Source organism: Nerophis ophidion, linkage group LG15 (assembly GCF_033978795.1).
Source record: "Nerophis ophidion isolate RoL-2023_Sa linkage group LG15, RoL_Noph_v1.0, whole genome shotgun sequence".
Lineage (NCBI taxonomy): Eukaryota > Metazoa > Chordata > Actinopteri > Syngnathiformes > Syngnathidae > Nerophis > Nerophis ophidion.
The window spans coordinates 49,914,821-49,928,671 of record NC_084625.1 but is presented as its reverse complement, the minus strand read 5'-3'; positions in this window follow the sequence as shown (position 1 = coordinate 49,928,671).

Sequence of the window (13,851 nt, the reverse complement as noted above, 5' to 3'; positions counted from 1 at the left end):
ATCATACCCCGTCAAAATGACGGTGTGGATCTCAGTTGTTATTCGAACCAGGCCACCAACGTCTTTACTCGTTCTTGAAATGTTCTGGGAACCGCGTCGGTGTTTGACCAAGCGACCAAGCGACCAAGTGACCAAGCGACTTTTTTGACCAAGGCGACTGATCATCCCCCATCAAAATGACGATGTGGATCCCAGGTTGTTCCTGGAACCAACCCACTGACGTCTACACTCAATCTTGAAATGTTCTGGGAACTGTGTTGGTGTTTTACTAAACGACCAAGCGACCAAGTGACCAAGCGACCTTTCTGACCAAAGCGACTGATCATCCCCTGTCAAAATGACGGTGTGGATCCTGGTTTGAGTTTTGCCTCGTTGTCCCTGTAGTACCCTTTAAGATTTTCAATCCGGCCCCCCGGACGTTCTACATAATTCATTTAAGACCTTTAACATCAAAACTGTGGTCGCTATTGTGAAGTGCAGTGATGTTTTTAAATGATAGTAAGTCTTCAACTATAGAAAGTATTTCAATGGTAGGAAACTTGGTGGTCATGTGAGGAAACTTGGTAGTCATGTGAGGAAACATAGCTATGTTAAAATGTGAGTGTGATATTTTATCATGTGGCTAACATGGCTATGATGTTAAAATGTGAGTGTGATTACGTTAGCATGTGGCTAACATAGCTATGATGTTAAAATGTGAGTGTGATATGTTAGCATGTAGCTAACATAGCTGTAATATTAAAATGTGAGTGTGATATGTTAGCATGTAGCTAACATAGCTGTGATGTTAACATGTGAGTGTGATATGTTAGCATGTAGCTAACATAGCTATGATGTTAACATGTGAGTGTGATATGTTAGCATGTGGCTAACACAGCGATGATGTTAAAATGTGAGTGTGATATGTTAGCATGTAGCTAACATAGCTATGATGTTAACATGTTAGTGTGATATGTTAGCATTTTGCTAACATAGCTATGATGTTAAAATGTGAGTGTGATACATTAGCATGTAGTTAACATAGCAATGATGTTAACATGTGAGTGGGATATAGCTAACATATCTGTGATGTTAACATGTGAGTGTGCTATGTTAGCATGTAGCTAACATAGCGATGATGTTAACATGTGAGTGTGATATGTTAGCATGTAGCTAACATAGCGATGACGTTAAAATGTGAGTGTGCTATGTTAGCATGTAGCTAACATAGCGATGATGTTAACATGTGAGTGTGATATGTTAGCATGTAGCTAACATAGCGATGACATTCAAATGTGAGTGTGATATGTTAGCATGTAGCTAACATAGCGATGATGTTAAAATGTGAGTGTGATATGTTAGCATGTAGCTAACATACCGATGACATTAAAATGTGAGTGTGATATGTTAGCATGTAGCTAACATAGCGATGATGTTAACATGTGAGTGTGATATGTTAGCATGTAGCTAACATAGCGATGACGTTAAAATGTGAGTGTGCTATGTTAGCATGTAGCTAACATAGCGATGATGTTAACATGTGAGTGTGATATGTTAGCATGTAGCTAACATAGCGATGACGTTAAAATGTGAGTGTGATATGTTAGCATGTAGCTAACATAGCGATGATGTTAACATGTGAGTGTGATATGTTAGCATGTAGCTAACATAGCGATGATTTTAAAATGTGAGTGTGATATGTTAGCATGTGGCTATTTTAGCTATGATGTTAAAATGTGAGTGTGATTACGTTAGAATGTAGCTAACATAGCGATGTTGTTAACATGTGAGTTTGATATAGCTAACATATCTGTGATGTTAACATGTGAGTGTGCTATGTTAGCATGTAGCTAACATAGCGATGATGTTAACATGTGAGTGTGATATGTTAGCATGTAGCTAACATAGCTATGATGTTCAAATGTGAGTGTGATATGTTAGCATGTAGCTAACATAGCGATGACGTTAAAATGTGAGTGTGATATGTTAGCATGTAGCTAACATAGCGATGACGTTAAAATGTGAGTGTGATATGTTAGCATGTAGCTAACATAGCTTTGATGTTAAAATGTGAGTGTGATATGTTAGCATGTAGCTAACATAGCTATGATGTTAACATGTGAGTGTGATATAGCTAACATATCTGTGATGTTAACATGTGAGTGTGATATGTTAGCATGTGGCTAACATAGCGATGATGTTAACATGTGAGTGTGTTATGTTAGCATGTGGCTAACATAGCTATGATGTTAAAATTTGAATGTGATATGTTTGCATGTAGCTAACATAGCTATGATGTTAAAATGTGAGTGTCATATGTTAGCATGTTGCTAACGTAGCTATGATATTTATCCCGATACCAATATTTTTGCACCGGTACTTTTTCAAACAGAGTATAGTACTGTTTTTTATTCATTAGTACCATGATACTATACTAGTACCGGTACACCGGTGTGTAAAAATCTTTTGATTTTACAGAACTCCGATTTTAGCGGAAAGTATGGAGAACCCAAAAAAAATGCGGTATTCTCGGTATTCACTCCCCACCTACGAGAGACATCTGAAATGAATGTGGTGTGGAGGAGTGGAAGGGTGTGGGGTGTTTTCCAGAAACGGGACTAGTGCGGAGGTCGCCGTCTCCGAAGAAAAACAATCTTTTTTTTTTTACAGTGAGAGGAGAATGAATTACTTTGGGCTTTGATTGGAAAAATAATGGGGCGGTGTAGGGGAAAAAAAAAAAAAAAAAGAACGCAGCAACCCGCGCTTTGTGATGATAAAAGCAGAACCCTGGGAGTGATTTAGTGAAAGGAATGTCATTATTGTGTGAACGCAGGAAAACGTAAACACAAACCCTGTTTCCATATGAGTTGGGAAATTGTGTTTGATGTAAATATAAACAGAATACAATGTGAATCATTTTCAACCCATATTCAGTTGAATATGCTACAAAGACAACATATTTGATGTCTTTAGAATTTGATGCCAGCAACACGTGACAAAGAAGTTGGGAAAGGTGGCAATAAATACTGATAAAGTTGAGGAATGCTCATCAAACGCTTATTTGGAACATCCCACAGGTGTGCAGGCTAATTGGGAACAGGTGGGTGCCATGATTGGGTATAAAAACAGCTTCCCCAAATAATGCTCAGTCTTTCACAAGAAAGGATGGGGCGAGGTACACCCCTTTGTCCACAACTGCGTGAGCAAATAGTCAAACAGTTTAAGAACAACGTTTCTCAAAGTGCGATTGCAAGAAATTTAGGGATTTCAACATCTACGCTCCGTAATATCATCAAAAGGTTCAGAGAATTTGGAGAAATCACTCCACGTAAGCGGCATGGCCGGAAACCAACATTGAATGATTCCTCAGACGGCACAGTATCAAAAACTGACATCAATCTCTAAAGGATATCACCACATGGGCTCAGGAACACTTCAGAAAACCACTGTCACTAAATAAAGTTGGTCGCTACATCTGTAAATGCAAGTTAAAGCCCTACAATGCAAAGCAAAAGCCATTTATCAACAACACCCAGAAACGCCGCCGGCTTCTCTGGGTTTGAGATCATCTAAGATGGACTGATGCAAAGTGGAAAAGCGTTCTGTGGACTGGCGAGTCCACATTTCAAATTGTTTTTGGAAATATTCGACATCAAGTCATCCGTACTAAAGGGGAAGCGAACCATCCAGACTGTTATAGGCGCAAAGTTGAAAAGCCAGCATGTGTGATGGTATGGGGGTGCATTAGTGCCCAAGGCATGGGTAACTTACACATCTGTGAAGGCACCATTAATGCTGAAAGGTACATACAGGTTTTGGAACAACATATACTGCCATCTATGGTCGCCCCTGCTTATTTCAGCAAGACAATGCCAAGCCACATTCAGCACGTGTTGCAACAGCGTGGCTTCATGAAAAAAAGAGTGCAGGTACTTTCCTGGCCCGCCTGCAGTCCAGACCTGTCTCCCATGGAAAATGTGTGGCGCATTATGAAGCGTAAAAACGGCATAGCTCGGTTGGTAGAGCGGCCATGCCAGCAATTTGAGGGTTGCAGGTTCGATTCCCGCTTCTGCCATCCTAGTCACTGCCGTTGTGTCCATGGGCAAGACACTTTACCCACCTGCTCCCAGTGCCACCCACACTGGTTTAAATGTAACTTAGGTATTGGGTTTCACTATGTAAAGCGCTTTGAGTCACTAGAGAAAAGCGCTATATAAATATAATTCACTTCACTTCACAAAATACGACAGCGGAGACCCCGGACTGTTGAAGGACTGAAGCTCTACATAAAACAAGAATGGGAAAGAATTCCACTTTCAAAGCTTCAACATTTAGTTTCCTCAGTTCCCAAACGTTTATTGAGTGTTGTTAATAGAAAAGGTGATGTAACACAGTGGTGAACATGCCCTTTCCCAACTACTTTGGCGGGTGTTGCAGCCATGAAATTCTAAGTTAATTATTATTTGCAAAACAAAATTAAGTTTATCAGTTTGAACATCAAATATGTTGTCTTTGTAGCATATTCAACTGAATATGGGTTGAAAACTATTTGCAAATCATTGTATTCCGTTTATATTTACATCAAACGTAATTTCCCAACTCATTTGGAAACGGGGTTTGTATGTTTTATTGGATTTTTACTTCGGGTGGCGTACATAATGCGCCTTTTTCGCGTTCGATACGGTACCGATATCAGGAAACACATTTAAAAAAGGTTTGATCAAGTGAAATCAGTCAGAAAACACTCGCCATCCTGTCTTTAAGTTGAAGTGGAGTGGTAATTGTGTTTTTTGCCCACAATAATTCCTCTAGTTCATGAATGATCCAGAAACGGTTGTTACTGGATACTTTAGTTCGTTTCTGCCTTGGAGATTTGGCACATTGTGCAACTATAAATATAACCAATTTTTTATTAACCATCTTAAGTTGAAGAGGAGTGGTAATTGTGTTTTTGCCGACAATAATTCCTTAAGTTAATGAATGATGCGGAAACGTTTGTTACTGGATACTTTCTAACTAGTTTCTGCCTCGGAGACTCGGAACATTGTGCAACTGTAAATATAACCAATTTTTAATTAACCATGTGTCTTTAAGTTGAAGAGGAGTGGTAATTGTATTTTTTGCCCACAATAATTCCTCTAGTTCATGAATGATCCAGAAACGGTTGTTACTGGATACTTTAGTTCGTTTCTGCCTTGGAACATTGTGCAACTATAAATATAACCAATTTTTAATTAACCATCTTAAGTTGAAGTGGAGTGGTAATTGTGTTTTTACCGACAATAATTCCTCTAGTTCATGAATGATCCAGAAACGTTTGTTACTGGATACTTTCTAACTAGTTTCTGCCTCGGAGACTCGGAACATTGTGCAACTATAAATATAACCAATTTTTAATTAGCCATCTTAAGTTGAAGAGGAGTGGTAATTGTGTTTTTGCCCACAATAATTCCTCTAGTTCATGAATGATCCAGAAACGGTTGTTACTGGATACTTTAGTTCGTTTCTGCCTTGGAGATTTGGCACATTGTGCGACTATAAATATAACCAATTTTTAGTTAACCATCTTAAGTTGAAGTGGAGTGGTAATTGTGTTTTTGCCAACAATAATTCCTTAAGTTAATGAATGATGCGGAAACGTTTGTTACTGGATACTTTCTAACTAGTTTCTGCCTCGGAGACTCGGAACATTGTGCAACTATAAATATAACCAATTTTTAATTAACCATGTGTCTTTAAGTTGAAGAGGAGTGGTAATTGTATTTTTTTTGCCCACAATAATTCCTCTAGTTCATAAATCCTCTAGTTCATGAATGATCCAGAAACGTTTGTTACTGGATACTTTAGTTCGTTTCTGCCTTGGAACATTGTGCAACTATAAATATAACCAATTTTTAATTAACCATCTTAAGTTGAAGTGGAGTGGTAATTGTGTTTTTTGCCGACAATAATTCCTTAAGTTAATGAATGATGCGGAAACGTTTGTTACTGGATACTTTCTAACTAGTTTCTGCCTCGGGGACTCGGAACATTGTGCGACTGTAAATATAACCAATTTTTAATTAACCATGTGTCTTTAAGTTGAAGTGGAGTGGTAATTGTATTTTTTGCCCACAATAATTCTTCTAGTTCATGAATGATCCAGAAACGGTTGTTACTGGATACTTTAGTTCGTTTCTGCCTTGGAGATTTGGCACATTGTGCGACTATAAAGATAACCAATTTTTAATTAACCATCTTAAGTTGAAGTGGAGTGGTAATTGTATTTTTTGCCGACAATAATTCCTTAAGTTAATGAATGATGCGGAAACGTTTGTTACTGGATACTTTCTAACTAGTTTCTGCCTTGGAGACTCGGAACATTGTGCAACTGTAAATATAACCAATTTTTAATTAACTATGTGTCTTTAAGTTGAAGTGGAGTGGTAATTGTGTTTTTTGCCCACAATAATTCCTCTAGTTCATAAATCCTCTAGTTCATGAATGATCCAGAAACGTTTGTTACTGGATACTTTAGTTCGTTTCTGCCTTGGAACATTGTGCAACTATAAATATAACCAATTTTTAATTAACCATCTTAAGTTGAAGTGGAGTGGTAATTGTGTTTTTGCCGACAATAATTCCTTAAGTTAATGAATGATGCGGAAACGTTTGTTACTGGATACTTTCTGACCAGTTTCTGCCTCGGAGACTCGGAACATTGTGCAACTATAAATATAACCAATTTTTAATTAACCATCTTAAGTTGAAGTGGAGTGGTAATTGTGTTTTTTGCCCACGATAATTCCTCTAGTTCATAAATGATCCAGAAACGGTTGTTACTGGATACTTCAGTTCGTTTCTGCCTTGGAGACTCGGAACATTGTGCAACTATAAATATAACCAATTTTTAATTAACCATGTGTCTTTAAGTTGAAGAGGAGTGGTAATTGTGTTTTTGCCCACAATAATTCCTTAAGTTAATGAATGAAGCGGAAACGTTTGTTACTGGATACTTTCTAACTAGTTTCTGCCTCGGAGACTCGGAACATTGTGCGACTATAAATATAACCAATTTTTAATTAACCATGTGTCTTTAAGTTGAAGAGGAGTGGTAATTGTATTTTTTGCCCACAATAATTCCTCTAGTTCATAAATCCTCTAGTTCATGAATGATCCAGAAACGTTTGTTACTGGATACTTTAGTTCGTTTCTGCCTTGGAACATTGTGCAACTATAAATATAACCAATTTTTAATTAACCATCTTAAGTTGAAGTGGAGTGGTAATTGTATTTTTTGCCGACAATAATTCCTTAAGTTAATGAATGATGCGGAAACGTTTGTTACTGGATACTTTCTAACTAGTTTCTGCCTCGGAGACTCGGAACATTGTGCGACTATAAATATAACCAATTTTTAATTAACCATGTGTCTTTAAGTTGAAGTGGAGTGGTAATTGTATTTTTTTTGCCCACAATAATTCCTCTAGTTCATGAATGATCCGGAAACGGTTGTTACTGGATACTTTAGTTCGTTTCTGCCTTGGAACATTGTGCAACTAGATATGTAACCAATTTTTAATTAACCATCGTAAGTTGAAGTGGAGTGGTAATTGTGTTTTTGCCGACAATAATACCTTAAATTAATGAATGATGCGGAAACGTTTGTTACTGGATACTTTCTAGTTTGTTTCTGCCTGGGAGACTTGGAACTGGAGCTGGGCGAAGTGGCTGGGGAGAGGGGGACGTCTGGGCTTCCCTGCTTAGGCTGCTGCCCCCGCGACCTGACCTCGGATAAGCGGAAGAAAATGGATGAATGGATGAATGGATGGACGGATGGATAGTAATGACACGGTACAAGAGTACGGACGTACATGTTTCTCCTCACTGAGCCAAAATTGAATTTTGTCTCTGTTTGATTCCTTGCTTCTTGTCTGGTTTAATAGTGTTTGAACCTGACACTTACCTTTTTTAACAGTTCAGCATGCGCTGGACACATATTTTGTCGCTCTATCAGGTTTACATGTTTCCTTTCAAGTCCTCCGGCTTCTTCCTAGAGCCCCAAAACACAGAACGCTAAGTCCGTTCGGCAGATTAGAGACTAGTTAGAGACGGTTGTTGGACTGAAAACCGGTGCGGAGTAGGGTTGTATGAGTAAAGTACCGCGATACCAACGAATCATAATCGGTACAATACCGCCTCTAAAAAAATACCTGTTGTTTTTTGTTTTTTTTAGTTTTTTTACGCGCGCTGGTTTTACGAGCACAGTAGCATGTTCGGCAGCGCACAATCACAGAGTACTCACAAGCAAGACACGGTGTGTAGATGGAAAAGGGAGAACGGGCGCATTTTGGCTTAAAAACTAAAGATAAAAGTAAAGTTATAACACTGAAACATCCTCAGGAAGAGGTGCTTTAAAACATGGCTAGCTAGCCAACGGCTAACGTGCATTCGCAGTCTGCAGTGTTTTAGCTACTTCAAAATCACAAATTTTCGCCTCCGTGAGTTTCTTACAAGTATCATTATCACTGCAGGGCGAGGAATAGCCAAACATGCTTCACTACACACCGTAGGAGGATACAATAGCTCACCGGCGTCACCATGTAAACAAATGTTTGGATCCACACCTGACATCTACTGTAATGATACCAAGTACAAGACCGTATCTCTCACCCCCCTGCTCGCCAGCAATCAACACACCTGGGTCTGATAAGGGCAGAAGGAAGAAAGACCAGCGGACCCAAAGATCCAGTGCCGGAACCTAGTTCAGTTGCTGGTGTTTCCTGCCTTTACCCATTCAACATATCTTTACCTGCACATTACCTACCTTCCCTGCATGCTGGGGTCACACTGGTGCTTCTTTCTGTCACCCATACACGCTGGTGCTTCCTGCCATCACCCAGACAACATATCTTTACCCGCACATTACCTACCTTCTCTGTATCCTGGAGTCAAACTGGTGCCTCCTTCTTTCACCCAGTCAACATATCTTTACCTGCACATTACCTACCTTCTCTGTATCCTGGAGTCAAACTAGTGCCTCCTTCTTTCACCCAGTCAACATATCTTTACCTGCACAGTACCTACCTTCTCTGCATTGTGTGGTCACGCTGGTGCTTCCTGCTTTTAAGCGGCCATCTTGAGACGGCAGCAGCGCAGCAGCATCAGCGCAGAAGTTCTTCTGAAAGCTCGTAAAATTAAAACCGGAGCAGTTAGAAAAACTCTTTCGTCAACTTTTAACCAGAAGGGTTTGAAGTCGACACAACAAACGCGCTCAGAGGAGATAATGTTTGAAAAAAGGTGACTTGTTTTTACAAAACTTTTGTGTTGAAGGGGTAATTGTCAACTTCCTGTTGATTTTTGCTGAAGGATGTCAATGAATGAAATGTAGGTCTAAGTGAGACCTACATAGAGGTTTTTGTTTCATGTCTCTGCGACTTTCCTACCTGAAGTTGCAAGCAGTTTTGTCAGTGTTTTATTCCTAGGGGGTGCTAGAGGGCAATTTTAAGTTTTTTTTTTGTTTTGTTTTGTTTTTTTTCATTAGATCGCAATTCTGACCAGTCCTGATTTGTGTGTCCAGTTTGGTGACTTTTGAAGTATTTTAAGGGGGTTAAATTACAGCTCACAGAGGCAAAAATTACATTTTTTTTGGAAACTTTTTTTAAGGGGTGTTTGCCAACTTCCTGTTGATTTTTGCTAAAGGATGTTATTTTATGAAATGTAGGTCTAAGTCAGACCTCCATAGAGGTGTTTGTTTCATTTCTCTACGACATTCCTAACGGAAGTTACAAGCAGTTTTGTCTGTTTTTTCCTAGGGGGCGCTAGAGCGCAATTTTGAGTTTTGGGGTTTGGTTTTTTATTAGAATGCAATTTTCGCCAATCCTGATGTGTGTGTAAAATTTGGTGAGTTTTGAAGCATGTTGAGAGGGTCAAATTACAGCTCAAAGAGGCGGCGGTATAATAATAATAAAACCTTAGAAATACAATAGGGTCCTCCGTCCCAAAGGGACATTCGGTCCCAAATAATAAACATGTTTAATGTATCCTAAGATTTTTTGCTAAAATAAAGCCCATAATGACATTTCTGTGGTGCCCTCTATTTAGAAAAGTATCAAAATATATACCAAAATATACCAGCATTCCTTTTCCACATTGTTATCTGGGGTAGGCTCCTGCTCACTTCACCAAAAAACTCCTGGGTGAGGGGACAGTGAAATTGGGACAGCACGCGTCACATGATGAAGTTCCCCAACAGAACAAGAACCGGATCTTGGCGCTGGTTCCTTTTTAATGACTTTAAAAGCATTACTCTCCCAAGAACACAGAGGAAAAAGTGTGTGTGTGTGTGTGTGTGTGTGTGTGTGTGTGTGTGTGTGTGTGTGTGTGTGTGTGTGTGTGTGTGTGTGTGTGTGTGTGTGTGTGTGTGGGGCTCTCACGCCGCCAGATAACCAACCAGTCCTGGCTGGCGACTGCAGATTAGACTCTTATTGTGAAGGGGAGCAGAAATCTGGCTCAGGAGGACGAGGGATGAAAGCGGTGGTGCACGTGGACGGTGATCCCCTTTGTTTACCTCCTTTATGCACATTTTGAAGGAGTCTTACCTATACTGTCCTGCAGGGGGACAGTATAGGTACTCTAATATAGACACTTACATCATGTGTTGCCTTCAGTATAACACTTTTATAAGACATTTAAAGTTATTTTGATAGTAGGCTAACATAGACACTTACATCATGGGTTGTCTTCATTATAATACGTATATAAGTACGACTTTTAAAGAAATTTTGATAGTAGGCTAATATAGACACTTAGAAAATGTGTTGTCCTCATTATAACACTTATATAAGACTTTTAAAGTCATTTTGATAGTAGGCTAATATAGACACATCATGTGTTGTCTTCACTATAACACTTATATAAGACCTTTAAAGTCATTTTGATAGTAGGCTAATATAGACACTTACATCATGTGTTGTCTTCACTATAACACTTATATAAGACCTTTAAAGTCATTTTGATAGTAGGCTAATATAGACACTTACATCATGTGTTGTCTTCACTATAACACTTATATAAGACTTTTAAAGTCATTTTGATAGTAGGCTAATATAGACACTTACATCATGTGTTGCCTTCATTATAACACTTATATAAGACCTTTAAAGTCATTTTGATAGTAGGCTAATATAGACACTTACATCATGGGTTGTCTTCATTATAATACGTATATAAGTACGACTTTTAAAGTAATTTTGATAGTAGGCTAATACAGACACTTACAGCATGTGTTGTCTTCATTATAACACTTTTATAAGACATTTAAAGTTATTTTGATAGTAGGCTAATATAGACACTTACATCATGTGTTGTCTTCATTAAAATACGTATATAAGTACGACTTTTAAAGTAATTTTGATAGTAGGCTAATACAGACACTTACAGCATGTGTTGTCTTCACTATAACACTTATATAAGACCTTTAAAGTCATTTTGATAGTAGGCTAATATAGACACTTACATCATGTGTTGTCTTCACTATAACACTTATATAAGACCTTTAAAGTCATTTTGATAGTAGGCTAATATAGACACTTACATCATGTGTTGTCTTCACTATAACACTTATATAAGATTTTTAAAGTCATGTTGATAGTAGGCTAATATAGACACTTACAAAATGCGTTTTCCTCATTATAACACTTATATAAGAGTTTTAAAGTAATTTTGATAGTAGGCTATAATAGCTAATATAGACACTTACATCATGTGTTGTCCTCATTATAACACTTATATAAGACTTTTAAAGTCATTCTGATAGTAGGCTAATATAGACACTTACATCATGTGTTGCCTTCATTATAACACTTATATAAGGCTTTTAAAGTCATTTTGATAGTAGGCTAATATAGACACTTACATCATGTGTTGCCTTCATTATAACACTTATATAAGACCTTTAAAGTCATTTTGATAGTAGGCTAATATAGACACTTACATCATGTGTTGTCTTCATTAAAATACGTATAAAAGTGCGACTTAAAGAAATTTTGATAGTAGGCTAATATAGACACTTACAAAATGTGTTGTCCTCATTATAACACTTATATAAGACTTTTAAAGTCATTTTGATAGTAGGCTATTATAGCTAATATAGACACTTACATCATGTGTTGTCCTCATTATAACACTTATATAAGTAAGACTTTTAAAGTCATTTTGATAGTAGGCCAATATAGACACTTACATCATGTGTTGTCTTCATTATAACACTTATACAAGACTTTTAAAGTAATTTTGATAGTAGGCTATTATAGCCAATATAGACACTTACATCATGCGTTGTCCTCATTATAACACTTATATAAGTAGGACTTTTAAAGTCATTTTAATAGTAGGCTGATATAGACACTTGCATCATGTGTTGCCTTTATTGTAACACTTATAGAAGATTTTTAAAGTCATGTTGATAGTAGGCTAATATAGACACTTACAAAATGCGTTTTCCTCATTATAACACTTATATAAGAGTTTTAAAGTAATTTTGATAGTAGGCTATAATAGCTAATATAGACACTTACATCATGTGTTGTCCTCATTATAACACTTATATAAGACTTTTAAAGTCATTCTGATAGTAGGCTAATATAGACACTTACATCATGTGTTGCCTTCATTATAACACTTATATAAGGCTTTTAAAGTCATTTTGATAGTAGGCTAATATAGACACATCATGTGTTGTCTTCATTATAACACTTATATAAGACTTTTAAAGCAATTTTAATAGTAGGCCAATATAGACACTTACATCATGTGTTGCCTTCATTATAACACTTATATAAGACTTTTAAAGTCATTTTGATAGTAGGCTAATACAATTAATAGCTAATATAGACACTTACATCATGTGTGGTCTTCACTATAACACTTATTTATCACGTTTAAAGATATTTTCAAAATTTCAAGGTTTAAGTTTGGGAAACCTGCAAAACAGGCTTGTCGGGATGATACAGCCTTTATATATATATATATATATATATATATATATATATATATATATATATATATATATATATATATATATATATATATATATATATATATAGTAGTGTATCACATTTTAGGCAACCCATTAGTGACCGTCCATGTTTTCCCTTTATCGCACTCATTTATTATGGAAACCTGCAAAAAGTCCAACACAGATCGGATCTCAGGAAGTTCCGAGGTTCCTGCTAATCTTCGGCCGGAGTCAGCATCCTCGGCTTTTTCTTTGGCTCTGAAGGCCTTCAAATAAGCTCCAAGAATGTCAGGAGGTGTTTTTTTTTTTTTTTCTAGGGTTTGCGAAACAGGATTTCAAAGGAAACGCGACTAAAAAGGGGAAAGTGGGGTCCAACAAAAAAACCTGGGAATGCAATTTCGGGGGCCAGATCCTTGGAAGGATCTGATAGCGGGTCTGGTGGTTTTGTTTTCAGGGGGTTTTGCACGTGGAAAATGATTGATGGGAGGTCTTTTGATGTGTGCCAAGGCCGTTCCAGAAATGTTTTATCAAGACGTTTGATCGCTAAAGCGTTTCCTCTTGCAGTTCCACTAATTGTCCCGGAGTCAATGTGAGCTGATTCCCTGGCGTCCGGCAAAACCTGTTGGGGTCCCAGACTTCTCGGGCGCGTTTTTTCCAAGAATCAATTATAAGTCGTCTGTTTTCATCGCAAAATTCCACAGTATTCTGGACCTATGTGTTGCTGAATCTTTTGCAATTCGTTCAATGAATAATGGAGACGTCAAAGAAGAAAGCCGTAGGTGGGAAGCGGTGTTTTACGGCCGCTCTTAGCAACACAAACACAGCCGGTGTTTCATTGTTTACATTCCTTGAAAGATGACGGTCAAGCTTTACTA